Source organism: Pleurodeles waltl, chromosome 7 (assembly GCF_031143425.1).
Source record: "Pleurodeles waltl isolate 20211129_DDA chromosome 7, aPleWal1.hap1.20221129, whole genome shotgun sequence".
NCBI lineage: Eukaryota > Metazoa > Chordata > Amphibia > Caudata > Salamandridae > Pleurodeles > Pleurodeles waltl.
In genome coordinates, this window is record NC_090446.1 from 75,441,302 (window position 1) to 75,457,827 (window position 16,526).

Genomic DNA, 16,526 nt, shown 5'->3' on the forward strand with positions numbered 1-16,526 from the left:
CAGATCCGCAGCCACGGAGATCATCTGCGGCGTACCCCAAGGATCCTCCCTCAGCCCCACCCTATTCAACGTCTACATGACCCCCCTGGCAAACATCGCACGCAAACACGGACTCAACATCATATCCTACGCCGACGACACCCAGCTCATCTTATCCCTCACCAACAACCCCACATCAGCAAGGACCAGACTGCACGACGGCATGAAGGAAGTAGCGACCTGGATGACAGACAGCCGACTGAAACTGAACACAGATAAAACGGAGGTCCTCATCCTCGGCCCTACCCCCTCCGCATGGGACGACTCCTGGTGGCCCCCCGCCCTAGGCAGCACTCCCCAACCGACCAACCACGCACGCAACCTCGGCTTCATCCTGGACTCCTCCCTCTCGATGACCAGACAGGTCAACTCGGTGACCTCAGCGTGCTTCAACACCCTCCGCATGCTCCGCAAGATCTTCCGCTGGATCCCCATCGACACCAGGAAGACCGTCACCCACGCCCTCGTCACCAGCCACCTGGACTACGGGAACACTCTGTACGCCGGCATCACCACCAAGCTGCAGAGGAAACTTCAACGGATCCAGAACGCCGCAGCACGACTCATCCTGGACATACCTCGCCACCACCACATCTCCGGACACCTGAGAAAACTCCACTGGCTCCCGGTCAACAAGAGGATCACCTTCAGACTCCTCACCCACGCACACAAAGCCCTCTACAACCTCGGACCCAAACTCATCAACTCCCGCGTCTCCTTCTACACCCCTCCGCGCACTCTGCGCTCCACCGGTCAGGCCTTGGCAGCCGTTCCCCGCATCCGCAAAACCACTGCCGGAGGAAAATCCTTCTCTTTTCTGGCAGCGAAGACCTGGAACTCCCTGCCCAGTCACCTTCGCGCCATACCCGAACACCTCCCCTTCAGAAGGCAGCTCAAGACCTGGCTCTTCGAGCACTGACCCCCTCCCCCCCAGCGCCTTGAGACCCTTATGGGTGAGTAGCGCGCTTTATAAATGTGATTGATTGATTGATTGAACAGTTGAACAAGCTGATTGCATGCTCTAGCCATATTGGACAGGGCCTAAAAAGTGCATTGGAACGCGTTTATGGACTCCTCAAATATTTATGATTTAATGTATATTTACATACAGATATTATCAGGGGGTGAGCAGGGATAAAAAGATAATGCATGTATTTCTACACTATATTTCAATTCAACTGTTATTTTACCAAAGCATAATGTAAAGGACTTTGCTGGAGCGCTCACGGAGGTCTTCTTCCCGCTTCGAGTTCAGAAACTGCACACGCTCTGGTGAGACGCCACAGCTTATCTCACCTTCACTAGAGGTCGATCAGATCTTTGGACTCAGCAGGGAGTGTGGACTAATTTAACCAGAAAATAAGACTCCAAACTGAATAAAGTTTTAAAGCTTTATTGCAATCTTAAGTCAATGTAACATAGATGGTGCACAAAATTACATTATAAACATCTGATGTCGTAGTTGCCACCTTCTTGGTGACCTACCTGCTGGCCCCATTACTACATTCATGCTGGGTTTGTCCTCACAGCCCAGTGGGAAAGTGGTGGCAGCATTGTTGATGGTTCGTAATTGAGCACCATCAATTTTGCCACCCGCAAGGGAGACCAGCACCTTCTAATAAGCACTGTCTGCACAGTGCAGGGGGACCCCTGCACTGCCCATGCCATGGGCATGGGTAGTTCAAGGTCCCCCCTGTGATCTCCTGCACCTGTTCTCCACCAGCCTTTTCATGGTGGTAAAACGCCATAAAAAGGCTGGCAGAGAACCAGGCTGTACTCTGCAGGGAGGGCCTGAGTTCAGCATCACCCTGGCTGATTCCAACCTGCACCGCCATCGGCCTGTCGGGAACATTGATTCTGATGGAGATGGCAGCCGTTTGGCGGTCCGATTGCCAATCTCTTAATTTGGCAGTCAGACCGTCAACAGCCACCAGACTTGTAATGAGGCCCTAAGTCTAATCAAAGCTATTAGACACTCCAAGAGGATAACACAAATTAACCAAACTATAATATACACATCAAAATCAGATTTCAAAGCAGATAATGGTGACATCAGTAAATCATCAAAACTTCTCCTTATCATTAATATGAATATGGACTTGCATGTGTGGGGACGGGCTAACACACGAAGGGCAAAATTAGAGAAGAGACAAAAATAATTTGGTAAATCATCTCACTAGGGTAACTCACTATAAAAATACACTGGCATAATCATCTAAGCTTAAAGGGAAACAGGAAACCACATTTCAAATCATACCTCTCCTTATAGGACAGCAAGCAGGAAAGATTGTTGAAGTCATAGTGTTCAGAGCTACTGAGCATCAGTAAACAGCAGCATCAGGGCAGTGCAGACATGGGCTGCACATAGATCAGGTCAGCATTTCAGAATGTATTGGGCATATTAGTATTGAGCATCATAAGCAATTAGGGCAACTTGACTAAAGGAAAACTCATAACATAGAGTCCAAAATTGGCAGAGGACTTGGAGAGGAATAGGAGGTGACAGCAAGAACACCCAAGAAGAACTCTCAGACTGACCACTAGTTTCAGAAGTCTCTCCCTAACTAGAAATGTCCATTTAGCTCTGATTGGTTGATTGTGTGGGCCATCTTGCGCAAATGGATCAAAATCCAATGAGTGATTGTTGACGACATCAAGTTTGCAACTATCCTAGATTTTCTCAGGGAGCATTTGATGTCACCTGAATTAATTCATACAGTTCCGCCAAAATATAACACTTATTCATTGAATGCAACTTTACATATCGTTCTCATGGTATACAGGATGATTCTAACAGTTCTCATATGAGTTTCAATAATTCGTCCTGTCTTGAATCAAATATGCAAAGTAAAATATTTAATTGCAATCATTGTGTACCCCCTTAGTAGCAGTCTAAACGTGCATTTGTTTTTCTGCACACATGTAACTCACATTAAAGAATTCATTTAAATCAATATAAGTACGATTCATTCATGTTATTTAATACTCATAATATACTTTATCTCTACTATTTTACTAAATTAATGATTTTGATATTAATTCATGTCAGTAATTCACTTGAATATAAATGCACAACATCTTTTCATGACAAAACAGGATGTCCAAAATGAATTGAGGTCACAATGTCAGCCATAATTCAAACGTGCACATTTTTACATTTCCTGTTAATTTCTCTGCTAGGCCTTTAAACTGTAACTTGTAAGTCGCCATATGGTAACTTCTATGCCACAAATGTATTAGTAAAATATGATCTTTATCATCTACATCAATCAACAATTCAACTTTACAATGTACTTTGAACAAAGAAAACTTTCACAATTACATTAAACTGTGGGTAGGTACACTAGATAAAAAGTAAGTGTGTAAGAACCATTTTTAAAAAAATGATTCATCATATCACAAATAAAATTTCAAACACTAAAATGATTGACAATAGATTATTGATCTTTTTCATCCTTACATTTGATTTACAGAATAACGGAGACCACTGTACTATTATCACTGCTATTTTTCTGTGACAACATAATAGAGTAACACTTTTTACATTGCTGATCTATCTCCAAACGCCAAACTTTTACAATCTAACATATTTTCCTACTGCTGATAGAAATTCATGATTTCATTAAGTATACAGAGGTTGATATTATGCACGTTTCTTTATTGGTATTTAACTTAGCAGCAAGAATAGAAACATTATCTTGCAAAGACTGCAATTTCATAAAAGAAATAGACCAACGATAAGCTAGAGTACGTCTGGTAGTTTCATTTTCAGGTCTCACATATGGATAATTGTTGGTTTCTGTTGTTGAACACTTAGGGCCAGATTTAAAGTTCAGCGGGTGGGTTATTCCATCACAATCATGATGGATATCCCATCCAATGTACTACAGGCGCCATTGGATATAATGCACTTGTGACATGACAGATGGTGCAGTCATCATGTTTATAACGGAGTAACCCACCTGCCGAACTCTAAATCTGGCCCTAACTGTGGACCATACTATCAATTATAGTGGTTTTGGGTTGATGCCTCCTTACCGTTTGTGTCTTTGCATGTCAATCTTAGGGCCTGATTATGAGTTTGGCAGGCCGATCATCGGCCCACCAAACCCGGGGGGAGGGGACCATAGCGAAGCTGGAGTTCTCCCTCTCCCTATTACGATGTTTCCACTGGGCTAACCGGTGGAAAGCTCTGTATTATGAGGTTTCCGCCAGTCAGCCAGGGGGAAGCAGTGTGGCGGCATTAGCCTCAGCGCCCTCAGGGAGCCGAGCCCCATGCTGTCGCACACAGCACACTCAGAATGTACACTGTCAGCATAGAGACAGTGTGCTTTCCGAGGATGCTTGGCGGGGGGGCTGCATTGCCCACAACATGGCAGTCCAGCCTCCTCCACGAGTTTGGCGGTCATTGGACCGCCAAACTCATAATGAGAACCTACATTTTTTGCTTTTTATTCGATAGTGTTGGTGCTTTTACCATTTAAAGGGTTGATTGGATGGATTAGGGCTGTATATGTCGCAAAAGAAGAAGTTGCATAGGAAAATCCACTCAGCACAAGATTCAAGGTGCAAACCATGAAGGTGTAGTTAAAATTTAGAATCATTACAGAAGTCAAAATGCAAAAAGTTTGTCAGGCAAATAAGTCATGGAGATGATAACATAAGGTTAACTACTTTCAAAATATTCTAAGTATAAAAACAATGAGCACTCTGAAAAGTATTCTGCTTCTAAGGAAAAAAAGAAAATCATTTGTGCACATTTCAAAAGCAACACTTATTGTAGCTTTTTAACAGCAGAAAATCAAGCCCTTAGAATAGTCGGAAGTGGCACCAGGGGATGTGTTAATAAAGTTGCAATAAAAAAGAACAATCAGCAATCAACAGTTTTATTACATACAAAAGCAATACTAATCATAACTGCTTGAAAAGATGAATAGGGTAAGTTATACTTACAAAGGCATCATCCTCCCTCGTTGAAACATTAAGGCCCTCATTTTAACCTCGGCGGTCTTTTGGGAAGACCGCCTAGGTACCGCTGTGCTGAAGACTGCCAGTGCAGGCGTTTTTCCGCACTGCGTATTATGACTGCTGGCAGCCCTCCGTCCTTTTTCGGATGGAGAGCCGCCAGCAGCCATACTGGCAGTCGGCAGGGAAGTGGAGGCTGCTCCACCTCCACCGCCCCATCATCAGAACACCGCCTACCGAATCACGTCCATGATTCGGTGTGGCGGTGTTCTGGTGACGGGGTGCTGGTGGTGGAGCAGCCCCCATGGATCCCGTTCCCTCCCAGAGGATCACCGCAACAGGTAAGGTGATCGTCCGTTAGGGGGTGGGGGGTGTTGTGTGTTGTGTGTTGTGTGCGTGCATGGGGGTGTGAGCGTGAGTGTGTAGAGGGGGTGTGTGAGTGCGTGTATGCATGCAGGGAGGGTGTTGTATGTTTTGTAAATGTGTGCATGTCTGTCTGTTTGTATGTCTGTGAGTATGTGTGCATGTATGTCTGTATGTATGTGTGTGTGTATGACTGTGTGTGTGTTTGTTGGACTGTTTGTAAGTATGTGTGTGGTTATGTGTAGTAGTAGTGTCTGTGTGCATGTGGGGGTGGGGGGGTGTCGATGTTGGGGGGGATGTGGATGGGGGGCCTGTCACCTTTGGGGGTTGGTTAGGGGGGTTGGGGGTGTGGGAGGAGGACTCGGGGTGGGGGATACCCCTGTCAGTACCAGGGAAGGAATTCCCTGGCACTGATAGTGCCTACCGCCATGGATTGCGTGGCAGTACAGAACCACATGAAATCCAAGGCGGTATGCGGAGTCGTGATACCGCCGGCGGTGTAGTGACAGCCGCTGGTCTGGAGACCAAAGTCTCTAGCCCAGCGGTCGTTACCTCCCTGGCGGTCGGAGTGGAGAAGTGGCGGTTTAGCATAGTGGTCACAGGCATGCTTGGAATGCCATTTATTTCTTCCCTGGCCTGCTGACGGTATTACCGCCATTTCTCCACTGACTGCCAGGGTTGTAATGAGGGCCTAAGTGTGTTTCTCCAGCAAGCAGTAAGCTTTATCTGCAAGCTTATAAATTTTTACAGCGAAACTAAACATTGCCAGAGAACAGGACAAATTTTGTCAATTTAATGAACAAAAGAGAAGCACTGTATATACAAAAACATGCACACATGCAACATTTAAAATACACGTTTTCAGTGAAACCAGACTAAGGCCAAGTAAATTAGTTTAAAAGTCTACATGCTGTAATTTCACACACCCTAATGTGTTCATTCTAATTTCATTCCTACAGTTCCTAACTCTGATGATATACATCATCATAAACCACCGTAGACAGCCCATAACTCTCTATTTCTTCTTTCTCATTTCTTCCAAGGCCTTTAACTCAACAAGAATATTCCACTTAATATCTTTCAGTTCAATCTCATCTCTCTTTCTTTTCTTGTCTGTCATACTTTCCTTCTTGGACCCACAATGTATCACATGTCTAAAGCTGATGACTTCTAAGAACCTAAACATAAGCATGAGACCAATTATACACATCAAAATCATAATGGTAAAGGTTAATACTCTGTGCATCAATCCTCCACCCACACAACAAAACCATTCAGCAACCTTTGAATTTTCATTTCCAATCTCACTGAGCCACTAATCAAGAATTACCCCTATATCATTTTTTTCAAAAGGTTTTGTCTCACTCAAAATGTTAGTTATATTATTAATATATTGATAAATTATTTTGCTATTATCTGGCCCATACATACAGTACTGCTGAAACTTAAAAATATGACACACTTTACCTTCCTATCCAAAGCTCTTCTATCTGGAAGCAACATTGCACAAATAACAACCACATCTTAATTAATTTTGGTTAGTTTACCTGCATTTTTAGTAGATCTATAATGTCGAGAGCCTTCTGATTTTCATGTCATTCTAAGAATATTCCAATAGAGGATATCAGCACACCAAAAATATCCAATAGCACTTGTCCAAAACCCTGTTTCACTCTGATGAAGCAGAAAAAGAAAGACTAACAAATATTCATATATCATGTAACAAAATCGTATAAGGTAGTGTGATTTTAGCAAAGAAAATTAATGTATGTGGGAAAATGTGCCCACGAGGTAGTTCGCCATTATTATAAACGAGCTTAATTAATCATGAACAATCGACAAATGTAGCAATCCGTCATAATTGCAAGTGTATTTTATGATTTTCTTGTTGAAACTGTTATATGCTTAGCTTAAATTTAGCAGAGGCTTTGGCCTAGTTGCCTGGTCTCAAATTTAACTGCGTGGTTTTCACTTGTATTTACAAACATGTATTGTAACTTTAAGGTTGTGTTTTTCCAGTAGAAATGACTAATACCCTTATCTCAAGGTTTCGTGCTAGGCTAGTTCATCCCCTTTGAAGACAGGTCACCTTCTGCAGGTGCAGACAATAAAGACTCTGATACAGAAATAATTGGCAAACTTTGTTGCAACTTGTGTTCCAAGGCTCCAAGGACACCTTATGCATAAATGAGTACTAAGAGAAAGACACTATTCGTTGGTCAAAAGGAAGCCACCCTATGAACCCTCCAATGGAAGACCCTGAAGAATTTGGAACGTTTCTTACTTAAACCCACCGAACAAAGAGAAGTCAGCCATTTTCTTTGATGCCATTTTGAAGCCAGATTCAAGACGCCATTTTAAATGACACTTTGATGTCTTTTCTCTGTCGCAGAGAAAGAGACTTTAAGAATTCTCACCCTAGAGACTTTAATTTAAATTTTGCCCCGTCTTGTCCATGCAATACCTTTTGACCCAACTTCCTTGCTGCCGCAAGGAAACTTGCTTTAATTTAGCCCCTTTGAAATCTGCCCCATGCTGATCGAACCGGTACCTGAAGGACGAAGACTTTTCCTTGAATGCTGATTGTATTTGGTAATTATGAAAGGATAATTGTATTATGCATTGTGTTTTCCTTCTTAGGTACCAACTGCTTATTTTGACAGAACCCAAGCTAGAAGTTTTCTAAATTTATGTTGACTAAATTTGTTTTGCATGAAGCCCCACATGCCAATGCTAATTAGAGGTTAGTTGAGGTATCCATTCGATGCACCATGCTAAATTGAAATCTTGTTATGCTGACCGATATATGCAATTAGTCAAATTCAGTTGCTTATATTAGTGATTTGCATTGCTATAACCGAGTGCATTATAATCCAGATTTTGCGTAGATTGCGTTTCTTCCGTCGATATGGACAGCTAGTAATGTTCGTGTACGTATATCATTTGATTTTGAGACTTACTTATATTGTATTAGCTTTGTTAATATAGGGAAATTAACTCATTAACCTTTAATAAACCGGTGTGGTTATTCATGACTGAAAGGTCATGGGGTGTCTAATTACTGATTCTCTGTTTAACAAATTTGTTGTTTGACTATTGATTGAGTGTTGGGTAAGGATTATAAATGGTTATTAATTATTGATTTGAGTGATCCGACTATTCTTGGATGAGGAGAACCCAACTCGGTCAAAAGGTTCACCAACCTCCGGCATGTCCAAGTACAAGAAATTTATAAAGACTGGACACGCTATCAGTAGATGGTAGCAGAGATTGATGGTTTCGCATTTGGGACCCCATCCGAACAATAGGCGGATTCAAGTTAGAATTTTCTTTGATAAATCAAGTTGGAGAGATGATGATGCGCTAAATCCCCATTGACTTTCCCGGATTCTCGGAGCATTCGAATGGAGGAAATGGAGGTGTGAGAATGTTTTCGGCATTTCTAGTGACAGTATGAGTGAAGTTAGGGTTTTGCGCTTGCACAGCTTATGCCGCAGATGAATTGTGAAGTTTGTGAGGATTCTAGGGGGTTACGAACTCCAATCAAAAATTTTAGAGGAGTGATACTCCAAAGTGTGAGAGTAGGGAAGTCGTCGAACTTTATCTGTGTGTAGCGCTTTGTGCAGGAAAAATTGTCCACGTGGTTGTTGATGTTGAGACGGGCCCTGCGAGGTCAAGAGACTCCGGAGTATGTTGAAAAGTGTATGAGGCACTTGATTGATGTTGTAATCTGTTCGGTTTAATAGGTTGATCGGGCGTGGTCAACGAGTCAGTATGAATATTGAGGAATGAAAGACATTTTTTCGACTTTGAGATTTGACGAATTCTAAGGCGCGCTAGAATAGTTCATTGATCAGTTGAGAGTAAAGTTTGCGGGTCAAATTTTGCTTGCAAAAGTGGGAAACCAAGAAAGATGGAATAACTGCAGAGGCTAGTGAAAAATCCCTAAGGTTTCTGAAGGGATTGTATTACCCTTCCTGTAGTAAACCAACAGATTTGTTTTCTTCTTTTGGTTAGTGCTCGCGATATTGCAGAAATTAGTTTTGGGTGAAGTCGAATGAAGGAGGACAAGCCGCGAGACTTTGTCAGCCGCAGTGTGTGAGTGTGACGTCACTAGGATCCACGCTGGGATAGGTTGGTTGGTGAGAAAGGTCGCGCACGGATTGGACACAGTCCGTGAAGCGCAATTGGAGGGAAAAGGCAAGCGAAGAGTATTCTGGGAATTAAAGTCACTTATTGATTACATTTTTTTAAGAAAACAAAAGACGGAAAGATTAAATTTTTCAAAGCACTTAAGAGTGCCTTGAGGGGAGATGTATATGTTAAAGCGAACGTAGGAGAAGAAACACCGCCTGAGGGTACACCAGCTTACATCGTGATTGAAGAAAAGGGTGTCACACCATGTCTTTAGTTAAAGCAATGGTGTAAATTTACAGAAAAGCATGGAAGTGTAGCTTTCCCTATCCACGGGTCGTTTAATCTAAGAGTCTTGGAGAATCTAAGATTCGCGCTATACGACATGAAAGTACCTCCAAGACCAGCACAGTTTGAAGCATTAGCAATTTGGGAGCAAATGGCTAGGAGACAGCTACAAAAGAAATTTGAAACAAGAGTGAAAAAAGTAGAAAAGACACTAGCGGATGCTAGATGGGATGGTACTCAAAAGGTTTGGAGATCAGATATATTGCAGGGAATTAAATTGTTTCCAGCAATTACTTACGAGGCAGAGACGGAAGGAAAGAAAGCTACCTATAAAACAAACAGGAGTCAGTCCAGAGATAGAGAAAACAATAGAAACTCGAAAAGGTCAGATGAATCAGACGATAAGGAGTTCATTTTGCAGTTGCTAAATGACCGTCCACCACCATATGTGGAAAACGAGAATAGCCCAAGCACTAGTACTGCCCCTCCAGAACCAATACAGGATACTGTAGCCCCGAATTTGAGAATATTGCAGAGGCAAAGTAGTCCCGATATGCCTTTTACACCAGAAATACCACAAGTTCAGAGAATATATCCTGATGTGCCTAAAATGAAACCTGTCAATGATTATCAGCCACAGGTTCAAAGACGCTGTTGTGATGAGCATAATCTGGAAATGACTTCTAATTTAATGGCGCAGGGAGGACAGAATTACCAAAGACCGACATTGATTCAAGCCAAATCAACACAAATTTTGATGCCTCAAAAGCAGATGCAAGAAGGGCCGAAATACATTCAAATAGCAGAAAACCAGTTAGATATGCCAGCAATGATGAACCATAATGTGGGAATTAACATGCCACAGAATTCGGGGAACAGACAGAATCTGGATGCAATATCTTTGCCTTTCACTGTAGGTCCGCCAGTGCCATTGTATATACAGGCAAAGCCGAATGTATGCGACCAAGGGGTAATGACACAAAATGAGACAGGAAGGAGATGCATAGAAAATACTCAAGAAACAACTCCAGTAGGTACACTGCTTAATAGATCTGGGTCCTTATTGGAATTTAGTCCAATTCCTGCTTGTGCTCCGTCAACTCTGGTAAGGTCAGGTCCACCACTTATAGTACCGCTAACTTAAAAAACAGAAACGTTACAGAAACCATCAGTAGCAGTAGACGTAAGTGCCACATTAATGGGACTGAACGCACAACAGTTAACACAATGGTTGGACAGCCTGAACTCTCCACAGAGTACACCCAGCAGGAAAGGAGAAGAATATTTGAATAGAATAAGATTGGGCATGGAAGCAGACGAACTAGTAGAGGGAACGATGGGTTTGAACAGGTTAGAATCATACACCGAAGAAGAGCTGAGATACATGTGCCCTAGAATTACAAGAGAAGTAAGCAGCATACATTAGAAGTTACAAGAAATTGCAGACAGAAACAAAGTCGACATAGGTAAAACCAAACACTTGAGCAGAAGTTTTTGAACACATGAGGTCTGCAAGAATGAAAACACACCTTAAAGAGATACTGCAAAGTGCCCAGGTTTGGAGATGTTTAGACAAATGGGAGAGCAGGTGGGTTAAGAAAAAGGACAAGAAGAAAGAAAGTACCCCAGACCGGAATGAGAAAGTACAACAGAATGATGATCTGATAACCATGTTACCAATGAGAGAAACAGCAGGGGGAAAGCTTGTCCATGTACCATGGCACAGGTGTGATATTCAATCCTTTACGGATGACTACCCTAAGTTAAGAGAGAAACCAATCGAATGATATCAACAAACAGATAGATTTGTGAAACTCGCAAAATGTCTTTGGGAAGACCTGAATACTTTATTTGAAATTGTAGTTCCGGCAGATTTGTGGGAAGATTGTAAAAGGGCTGTAGGTTGGCCAACAAGTGAACCAGAAAGAGATAGGGACACAGGTGCACCATCACCTACGGTAATGAGTTTATACCATAAGGTTATTGAGCATTTAAAAACAAAAGTTGATACATGCATACTATGAGAGATTGTTGAAAGCATTTAAAAATTACAGTGGCACGGAAACGATTGAGGCAAAGGACATGCTCCATTTTGTTTTCAGATTTGTGGAAGGATTGAGACCCGAAATCAGCCAGATGATTAAAATTCATTTGATTTGTTGGCAGTCAAAATCGATCGATGAAGTGTTGAACTATGCAAAATACTGCAGTGATGAGATTGAGACAAAACAGAAAAGGTTGAAGGAAAAAGTGATGGTGATGCAGATTAGAGCAGCTCAGACAGGTTTGCAAGGTTTGCAAGGTTTCCAACAACAATGGCCGCAGCAGCAACAGCAGGGAAATGCTATGTTTCAGCCACAGATGAGAGGCAGAGGCCGAGGAGGTTTTGTGAATAATGGTGAATAATGGTCTGATTTAAATACTGTTGTGATTCCCAATGGTATACAGGCAATGAAGAAGGTGATGCCATGTCACACATGCAGAATCGTCGGGCATTGGAAACAGGAGTGCCCAATGATGGTGCAAGAAGGTGTAGGTCAGCAAAACAATGATGTCAATACATTTCAGAATATGAGAGGACCGAAATTGAGAGGTCCAAATCCAAATTTCCAAAATAATGTGAATCAGATGCAGGGTCTACAACCTATACAACCACAGCAGGTGCAAATGCCCCGTGTACAAATGGTACAATCGCAGCCAATGCAACAGCAGTTTCCTATGGTACCTAATCAGCAAATGCAAATACCCTTAGCACCAATGAATCAGCAACAAGTAATGCTTCCTCAGCAGGTCACTGGTCAAGGAATGAATCAAAATGACACAGTACACCAATTCCCGTTACACAGTGAGAATGGAATAAACAATGTGTGGGAGAGTGAAAGTTCAGATGCGGAGGGAAATTGTATGCTTGCAGCATCTTTGGAAGTTCATCAAAAGGGACCGTATGTGGAAGGAAGAGTTATGGGTCACAGCGTTTCATTCTTGGTTGACACAGGAGCTACACGCTCTACAGTCAGAAGTATCGAAGTACCAAATTTGCCACTTTCAGGGAGAACAGTTCAAGTAGTGGGAGTAGCAAATAGGTATTTGACAAACCCAATCACAGATCCAGTGCAAGTCAGAATTGGTAACTTTCAAGGGTCACATAAATTTGTGGTGTGTGACTCAAGTCCGATATCCCTATTAGGGAGAGATTTATTTGCAAATTGGGATGCTCGATTATGTGCTCAAATGATGGAATTAAAATTCAGACAAACAGTGATGAGGAAGAAGAGGACAGTTTAGGAGGGGACGCAGTGGAAACTGTCGATGAAGAGTATCCCCTGATTACTCTTTATCCAATGCTCACTGAAGCAGATATTCCTGCTGAGTTACAGGAAACAGTTGAAAAAGAACTGTGGGATATGACAGGGAAAGAAGTAGGATTGGTCAAAGGAGCAGAACCAGTGAAAGTGACTGTGAAACCCAATGTAAATTTTCCCCAGACTCCACAATACCATATGTCACAAGACACTCTCATGAAAGTCGCTCAACTCATTGACAAATTTGTGAAACAGGGAGTACTGAAAGAAGTACTAAGTAGTCTATGTAATTCACCAATTATGGGACTAATAAAACCAAGTGGAAAGGTCCGAATTGTTCAAGATTTGAGAAAATTAATTGACATAATAGTCAAATGTTGTCCCATGGTACCAAATCCAGCTGTGATAATGTTTCAATTTCCCTGTGATGCAGAGTGGTTCTCAGTCATCGACTTTTCACAAGCATTCTTTTCTGTGCCTCTTCATGAGGACAGCCAATTTCATGGTACCAAATCCAGCTGTGATAATGTTTCAAATTCCCTGTGATGCAGAGTGGTTCTCAGTCATCGACTTTTCACAAGCATTCTTTTCTGTGCCTCTTCATGAGGACAGCCAATTTCTCTTTTGCTTCAAATTCCTGGACAGGGTCTACAGTTGGTGTCGAATTCCTCAAGGGTTTTCGGAGTCATCATCAATTTTCAATCAGATTCTAAAGAAAGATTTGGAATCATTGGAATTACCTTTTGAATCAACCTTAGTACAGTATATTGACGATTTACTGATCGCATCCAAGACAGAAAATGGTTGTACGGTTGACACTATTGCCCTATTGAACCATTTGGGAAGGAATGGACACAAAGGTGGTCATTCCAACCCTGGCGGTAAAAGCCACTTACCACTGTCAGAAGACCGCCAACAGACCGCCGCGGCCGCGGTAAACCGCCACAGTCATTCTGACCCACAACAGGCAAACCGCCAAAATATAGACATCCACAAAAGTCCGCCACACCAAAGGGCAGCGAGAAACTGGCGATGACCAAACCCCCACCGTCACGCCAACAGAAATACGCCCACACTATCACGACACACGAATCCACGCGGCGGTCTTTCAACTGCAGTATTCTATTGGTGGTACACACCGCCGCGCTCAAAATACACACACACTTAGAAAACACAGCCACATTGGACAATTCAAAATACACACACCTGATACACATACACACACCACTCCCACACACCCAACACAATATAAAACACACACCCACATCACCCACAAACCTCCACTCCTACAGAATCAGGACCACACACAGAGAAATAGAGATCCGAGCACACAGACGCGCATTTTACTTTCACCCAGCAATATTACCACGCACTTCACACAACACACCAATACACATCACCACACTTAGGCCCATATTTATACTTTTTGACGCAAAACTGCGCCATCGCAGTTTTGCGTCAAAAAAATTTGCGCCGTCTAACGCCATTTGGATGAGCCATTCGGGCGTCAAATTTATACTTTGACGTACGGCGGCGCAACCAACAGGTGGGAGTCATTATTTCGTGACGCAAACAGCGTCGGTCTGTCGTAAGGCAAACCCACGTAAAAGTGACGCAAATCACTGTGGGTCGATTTACGACAGCGCTATCGTGAATACGCCGTTTTTTTTCACGCTATTGCGTGACATTTTTGCGCGAAAACTGCACTGACAGGAGAGGAGACCCAAAATGGATCCCAGATGCCCCAACAGACCCCAGGAGGATGAGAGCAGACCAGGACCCAGCCAGGAGGAAGCACACAGGAACCAGGACATGTTAAAGAAAAAAAGAAAGTGTCGCTTCAGTGCAGAGGAGCAGGAAATCCTGGTGAAAGAGGTGACGGAACACCAGCACCAACTTTTCATATCCTCAAAATTGCCACTCAGTAGGAGAGAGGCCATCTGGAAAGAAATTGTGGACAAGATAAACAGTGTGGCTGAAGAACGCCGGACAGTCACCGAGTGTAAGAAACGCTGGCATGACTGTAAACGTAGGACCAAAGAGAAAATGGCCAGGAACAGGAAGGCAGCAATGCAGACTGGAGGGGGGAGTCCAGCACAACAGGAGGCTCTGGACCACATGGAGGAGATGGTCGCAGCCGTCATCCCAGAGGAGATTGTCACAGGGATACAAGGACTGGACAGCGCAGACTACCACGACACTACGCACATGCAGGGTAAGTCGCATGGGGAATTACAATGCAATAATGGGGACTGTAAGCAGGGGGGGGATACCTACTACACAATGCATGTAACTTAGCACATATATGAAGTGGCATGGGGAAAGGGGCACGGCAGGGGGGAATGCCCAGTACTGACCATAGCCGGGCCACGACAAAATACTGCCACCACTACAGTCCCATGGGGACATCCTGTGATTACAACAAGAGAGCCAAGGGAAACCAGTGACAGGTGGGAAGGACACTACCCTGAATCCACATCCAGGCACTTGTTTTGCACAAACTATTCCCCATCAACTAGGTCCCTACCTGTAATGCAGTAGCAAATACAACAACTGCAACTTAACTGCCACCACAGTTGACAATAACACCTCTCATCTCTGGGCAGCTATAGTACCAAATGGCAGGAACCCCACCCTGGAACATACATTCCTAAATTAGGGGGTGAGGATGACATCTGCAACTACTCCTAGAAATAAGACAAAGCTACCAGTACACTTAAATGCCGAATGTCCATAACTGACACATACATAAGCCTAAGTAAACAGCAATAGGAGCCACACAGCACTAACGACACACACATGCTGCATACATCAGGGTCCCTCACGTGCCTGCCTAACAATGCTACATCACAAATGTCATACTGCTCAGACAACAACATTGACGAGGGGACACAGGCAACTGGTCAATGAAACACATCTGCACAGTCTAACCAAAAAATAGGACATCCATACGATAAACAAGCCAATCCAGTAAGACACACGAGACCCCATCAGATACAAACATCAACAATGTTTACATCCATACCACATCCTAACATTGACATACATAGGTCATGCCACCTAACATGTACAGATCATGCAATGTGAATAAAAAGTGTATGGTGCAGGGCCTGTGAGGCAAGTGTGCTGGCAGTGCAGTCACAACACCCACAGTCAGTCAAAGTGTAGCGTGGCAAGTGAAACGTATACTTTGCGCAATAGCCTCAGGCTGGAGGCCTTTGTGCATCTTACCCTGAATGTACTTATACTCATTTGCTCACATCTAAGTGCCTCAGAGCACTTTGCACTAAATGAATCTCATTGCCCTTCCTATCAGTTAATGTAGCAAATAGTCAGTCCTGAGGTGTTGGCAATTAGTCAAATCACCCTGTTTTGCCTACTTCTGCACTGGAGTTTGCCAGAACATATTCACTCTGTGCCCCAGTCAAGGATACC